Raw genomic sequence first — 7029 nt, forward strand, 5'->3', positions numbered from 1 at the left:
AGTGAGTGAGGGACACCAGAGCATCACCCCTTGAAGGAATGCTCCTTAATTGGATTGTACAACTGAGTTCTCACTCATTGGAAAATGCTGGTTTGAGTGAATTAGTTGTAACCTTTACTTGCATTGTGGGACGAGGGGCAGGGGGAGACCAGCATTTTTGCTGCCAGTCTCTATCTCAGCTGAATGATGGTTGCTCACAACATTGGTGACTGTGTGTTGCCTGGAGGTCTCAAGGAAGGGTTTGCTGAGTTAAGCTGCTTTTCTTCCTCCTTCCCTGGAAATGACTCCACTCCAAGCTTGCTCACCTCTTGTATAAGGAAAGTGCTAGCATGACAGCAATCTGTAACCAGGAAATTTAGGGCAGGGCATTGCTGGTGTGGCCTGTGAACCTTACCCATTTCACTGGGCTGTTCCTGGATGGGATAGCAGAGTCTTCCCATTTAGTCCCTAGGAGCTTCATCCAGTTCAATAAGCTGCCTTGAGAAGTCCAGGACCCAAAGATTATGACTGGTAAGTGCAAGCAACCAGCCAGCAGCTGCCTGGGTTTAGGCCACAGGAGCAAACACACTTTCCTGGCTTTCTACAAACGATGCAAAACTGAATTATTAAAAAATAAATTTATTTATAGATTTCATCATTCTGTTGCCTTACGTACTAGCTGTTGCTTTAAGTATGATCCTATTGGGTAATTCTATGTTTTCTAATGTCAGTCCTAGAATTGCCCATGTTCTGTTTCAGCATTTCTTCAGCTCTGTATTGGATTCTTGATAATGCTATGTGTTTGTAAACTTTGTATTTATTTACCCTATGGCATTGTTTATGGAAATGCTCTGTATATTGACTACTATTCTCATACTGCGTAATCTGCCTTGAGTCTCAGTGAGAAAGGTGACCTATAAATGACATAAAAATTAATTAATTAATTAACTATACACTGCATTTTCTCTTAAATGGGGACCCAAAGCAGCTTACATCATTCTCCTCTCCTCCCTTCTGTGTTTGGAAGCCTTAGCCTGTTAAGAGAGAGAGGTGAGCACAGCTGAGCCCCTTTCTGACTGACTGAGTGTTGCCAGGGTCAAGGCCTGGGTGGGGTGTTAGCCAGTAGGATGGATAACATGGCCGTTTCCACATGTAAGTAAGTAAGTAATTTATTATTACAGCACTTGGCCAGTACGTTAACCATAAAATTTAAGTGCACATTTTACAACCATTTGAAACATGAAGCATATAAGTATATACAATTTAAAAACATAATTTCCTAATATCTATCAAAATTTGTAAAAACCAGGAAGTCAGCATAGTTCTAAGCAAGCAACTGAAATGGAGGCCTAGGCTCTAATGGGCTTTAACGACCAGAGCACAAAATTTCGCTATCTGGTGTAATACAGTAAAATCGGAGTTTGACAGCAGTTTCTCTAATTTTTTCTTATCCGAATGTTCAGAGATACCATCCAGAAAGGGAATAATAAATCTCATACGTGCTTCCTTATAGAAAGGGCATCTCAGGAAAACATGTTCCTGGGTTTCGACCTCCCCAAGTATGCAAGGACATAGTCTCTCATTCCAAGGAATCTTGTTAAATCTGCCATCCAGAACAGCAGAGGGTAAGGCAGAACATCTGGCCAAAGTAAGCGCTCTCCTGAGATTATTTACCTCCAGAATGGATAAATAAGAAGCAGGTGCAGAAATATATCTGTTACTAGGAGGAGCTATAAAAGCAGGAGTGCCTTGTAAGTCGGATTGTCGTTCAATATCATCTATCCTTTGCCTAACCATTTGCCTTGCTTGATCGCTTCCCATCATGAGAAGTACTTGAGGGGAAAATCCTATTGCCCTGATTTTCTGTCTAGTGGCAATCATCCACTTGGACTGAAAATCATCAGTTAAGATTAGGGGTAATAAACCACAAGGATTTAAATTTATCCTTATCCATAGGAAGATGGAATGCAGGGTGATCTTTGCTTCAACTTTCTGCATGCCAGTCTCAAGGCGAACCATTGCATTAGAAACACACTTTGGAACTTGAAGGACCGCTCTCAAAAATTTCGATTGAACTAACTCTAAAGGTGCAAAACAAGAAGTTGGTGGTCCAAGAAGTGACCCGTATAACATCTGAGTTAGTGATTTGGCCCTAAACAATTTTAAGGCTGCCGGCACAAAATATCCCCCTGAAGTGCGGAAGAACTTCAGTATACTTTGAGCAGATCTATCTCCCACACATGCTGATGCATGACTATGCGCGACCTTGGATCCTGAAGCTTGGATAATCATTCCGAGATAACGATAATGAGTAACCTGCTCAAGAATATGGCCATTTATACTCCAATTTCTACTTCGAGGTCTCTTACCGAAGGCCATCACCTTCGTCTTTTGATAATTAATGTCCAGTTTGTAGGTATTACAATAACTGGCAAATCTCTTGAGTGTTCTCCTTAAACCAATAGGAGTTCTAGAGAAAATGACCGCATCATCCGCGTACAGGAGAATGGAAATGGGACGCTGTGCCAATTTAGGCGAGTGGAGATCAGCCCCATTTAGATGGTCCACCACATCATTGAGATAAAAGTTAAAAAGAACTGGGGCTAACATACACCCCTGCCTAACTCCTTTAAAAGTGGGGATTTTATCTGTTAAATGTCCCTGACCAGTACATCTCACCCTCAATGAGGTTTGTTCATGAAGAACACGTATAAGAGCTAAGAGCCTCCTGTCTATAGTAGAGGCTTCTAATTTGTTCCAAAGAATAGATCTGGAGATGGAATCAAAGGCCGCTTTAAGATCAATAAAAGCTGCATACAGGGAGGATGGTCCCTTACCAGAATATTTTTCAATGAGGTGCTGGAGTATGAGACAATGGTCCATTGTAGATCTACCCTGCCTAAACCCAGCTTGTTCCTGGACCATTATATCATCCTGCTCCAACCACGATGTAAATTTTTCCAGGAGATGTTTGGCATAAAGCTTGCTGATGACACTTAGTAAACTTATAGGCCTATAATTTGCGGGGTCTTTTCTACTGCCTTTTTTATAAAATGGAACTACCACAGCCATTCCCCAATCATTTGGGATCCTTCCCGTTGCATCAATATAAGTAAACAAGTGTGCTAAAAAAGGGGCCCACCAATCGATATTTTCTTTCAAAAATTCAGGAGAAATACCATCAAAACCCGGCGCCTTGCCCCTTTTAAGCTGGCTAATAAGCGATGACACCTCTTTTGGCGAAACCGCAGGCCACAGAGGTAAATCATTGAATACTGTGGACACGAGAAGGGGAGGGGGAGTATCATTATACATATTTTGAAAGAAAGAGACCCAACTATCCGGTGAGATGAATGATTCCATGAAGGAGCTCTTATTCCACCCTTGACCTGAGACCATACTCCAAAATAAAGCTGAATTTTTTTCTTTGGCCGCTAGAATTAAAGCCTTCCAAGATTCCCTAACATATTCCTTCTTTTTTAGATTGATTAAGTACTTATAAGTTCTTTTCTTTTCTATTAGAGTTAGGTAAGAATTTGAATCCTTCCCATCATATTGGCTAACATAGTTGACAAATGCTTGGGAAAGCACCTTTTTTGCCTCCAAGCAATCTCTATCAAACCAAGGTTTTGACTTGAAGGGCTTTTTGCCACTCTGGTCTCGCTCCTTTAGCAAAAGGGGTATAAACTTCCTAACAAGGTCTGCATATAAGGTAAGTGGGTCCTCATTTGAGCTTAGATTTGTAAAAGCAACTACATAACTTTGAAGATCCTCTGCTGCCAGAATTTCTTTTAACTGACTATCCAAACAGCTTGACCACCTAACACGGCATCTCTGTTGTTCTAAACCGGTCACCTGAATTGGATAGTGGGTGTCAAGATATAACTCCTGAGAGAAAGCCGATATATGCAGACATAAAGGAAGATGGTCTCCATCCAAATGGGGTAAAATTTTAAAACTCTTAACCCTAGGTAAAAGGGACGTACATACTAACATATAGTCTAGAATACTGGCTGAACCCCCCGACATATAAGTAAATCTACCGGGGTAATCATCTATAGTAGAGCCGTTTAGAACTTGTAGGTTCGTTTTAAATATTAATTTGGCCAAACAAGACCCTGCATAGTTTGATCGTCTATCTTTGAAAGATCTGGGTAACAGTAAATTATCAGACCTCTCCTCTTGATCTCTATAAGATAGTTTAAATTTAGCATTTAAGGAGGGATCATCAGGTCCCATACGAGCATTTAGATCACCCAACAATAAAATCATTGCTTGAGGGTGAGCTTCAACTACCGATAAAACATACTCCTCCAATGCAGCCCAATTTCTATCAATATCCACTTTCTTTTTTGAAGGTGGTAAATAGCTGTTTATTAAGATCAGGCAACTTCCCTCCCAACGGAGGGCTATTGTCATAGCGAGGTGTTCAAGGGGCTGCAACTCCATACACGAAACCTTTAGGGCTGTTGAAATCAGAATGCCCAGGCCTCCCTTCATCCTCCCTCGTCCCTTTCCCATAACAGCCTTCATACTGAATGAAAGAAAACCATCCAAATCCAGGGATGAATCTGTCCAGGTTTCTTGAACAGCCAAAACATCTACTGATTGATGATGACAAAGGATCTTAGGGCATCTAGATAGCCATTGAGACCAACCCGCTATGTTCCAAGAGATCATTTCCAGAACCTTGGATGGCTTCCGATAGTGGCTGTCTAAGGCCAGTCATGCTGGGGCCACGTTGGTATATGAAACAGGGGACATGATGTTATTAGACCCCTGTGCCAAGGCCTGTGTATCTGACCTCAAGACTGGATTGGTTTCTGATAATGCCAAATGATCCCCATTCAATGTCGCTTCGCCAGCCCTCTCTGATGACTTCTCTGGAGTAAGGAGGATAGCAGTTTCCTTTTCGGGAGATCCCTGGCACTCTTCCACACAGGTGGTCTCCCATTCTTGTACTCCTATCTCTAGCAACTCCTGAGCCAGAGATTTGTTGGTACTTTGCTCTTGAGACTCCTGATAGGAAAGAGCGCGAAGAAGAACTTGTGAGTCCCAGTCATAATCATTTCTATTGCTAAATTTAGGGGATGACACCAAAACTTGCTCTGATGCTTTTACTTGCTCTTCTCCTGGTTGACCATCTTGAGGTATTTCCGATTCATGCTCCGTCAGCTCTATGAGTGCATCGGCTGAGGCCTTTGGCTCCAAACTCACATCCATTGAGGAGTTGTGAGAAGATTCTAGATCTGGCATGGAACCATACGTGGTTGAGTTCACTACCTGTGGCTCCGATGATGAATCAAGTACTATCAGTTCCACTTCTCCGTTGTCACCATGTGGATCTGGAGACTGAGTGTGAGTTGGGTTTGATGGCTTAAAGGAATTTCTGGAGTTTTGCTTCGGCCTCTGCCTTGTGATGTATTGACTTAAGGTTCCATGGCAGTGATGAGTGCCTTTAGACTGAACTAAGGAGTTTCTTCCCTTATCCCCAGCTTCGCCGACCACCCGAGGTTCACTTCTAGAGTGTGTAGGGTTAGAGTTTCTCCTGCATAGAGGGTGACATTCTGTGTCAGCAAACATTCTCATTGGGAAGATCAAAAATTTTTCTAGATGACCACGTCTTTTTAAGAGCAGTGAGGGAAATTTATCTGACCCAAAGGAGATGACAATTCTTTTCAAAAAACTCATGCTTGGCAGCCAATAGAGATCTTCAATATCGAGGTCAGTACATTTGCAATTCAAGATCTGGCTAAGAGAGAGTTTAACTGCCCTTTTATTACTCCATCTGCCAAAATTTGCTTTCTGATTTCCTATCAGTATAGCCACTTTCCTTGGTTGAAGACATCGAGAAGGTTTGCAAAAGGATTCCTGAGGGATTAAAGGCTTCTTTTGAAACTTTTGTGCTGTGAGAGAGCTCTTCATGACTTCAGAGTAGAGCTTCCTTGCTATTATACAGGGCGCTTTAGCATCACCTGTATCTTTCTTCTGGGTCTTAACTTGCATTTCCTTACTATCATGCCTTGGGGAATTAATAAGCAGCTTCTTTGAGAGACGATTTAATGTTGTTTTAAAAGAGTCAAGTTTTCCATTTATTTGCTCCAGTTTACTGAAGAAGTTTGCAACCGTCTCAGTAATTAATGAGGTCTGCTTAGCTAAAAGTTCCAACACGTTTACTTTATCTTTTGAGCCTAAAACCTCCTTCCTTGGGGAGGGCTCAACACTTGTTGGAGATAATTCCACAGCAGACAACTGCCGAGCTATTTCTTCCTTGTCTGGCCGGGAGAGTTCTTGTTCGCAAAGATATTCTTGGTCTGTATCTAAAACGGAAAACCTGTTCGAATTGGGAAAGGTATTTAAAATAGACTCTGAGTTTTCTGTCAAGAACAAATCCATCTTCAGTTGTTTACCAGCAGTTTTCTCAGACTCCTCAGAAAGGGGGCGGCGGCGTTTTTTGGCTCCCATCCGTTATGCTTATCTGAGAAACCTTCACTCCCTTTTCACCCCCACTCCAGCCAGAGACCAAATTTGTTAAATGAAAGAGAGACAGCTAAGCACAGACCAAAAAACTGTGGCGTAGGTAAAAATTTAAAATGTCCTAGTAAAAAGGTAATTTAAAACTGCTTATCTGGAGCCTCTTGCAGATGAATCATGCTGCCGCCATCTTATCTCCCGCCCCAACTCCCTAATGGGTGATCCTTACTTGATGCTGAGAGGAAGGCGAAAAAACCTCCCGGAGCTTGAGCCAATCTGCCCTGGAGGAAAATTCCTTCCCAACCCCAGAAAGTGGCAGTCAGTGCTACCCAAGCATGTGAGCAAAGACCACGAATTGCCACACCATTGCCTGTGTCTAGTTCAAGCTAACCTTGTCCTTCCCCCGCCGTTTCCACATGATTTACCTTGTTCTGGAAAACAGCAAAATCTCGTGCAAAATCTCGTGAGAAGACACTGCTATCACGTCTTCTCGCACGATAACAGCGTCTTTTCACGCAATTTGGTTTTTCACAATTTGGTTTTGCATTGTTTTCAGAAGGCCAGGACTGTAGGAGC

This window comes from Eublepharis macularius, chromosome 12 (genome assembly GCF_028583425.1).
Source record: "Eublepharis macularius isolate TG4126 chromosome 12, MPM_Emac_v1.0, whole genome shotgun sequence".
In the NCBI taxonomy this organism is placed as follows: domain Eukaryota; kingdom Metazoa; phylum Chordata; class Lepidosauria; order Squamata; family Eublepharidae; genus Eublepharis; species Eublepharis macularius.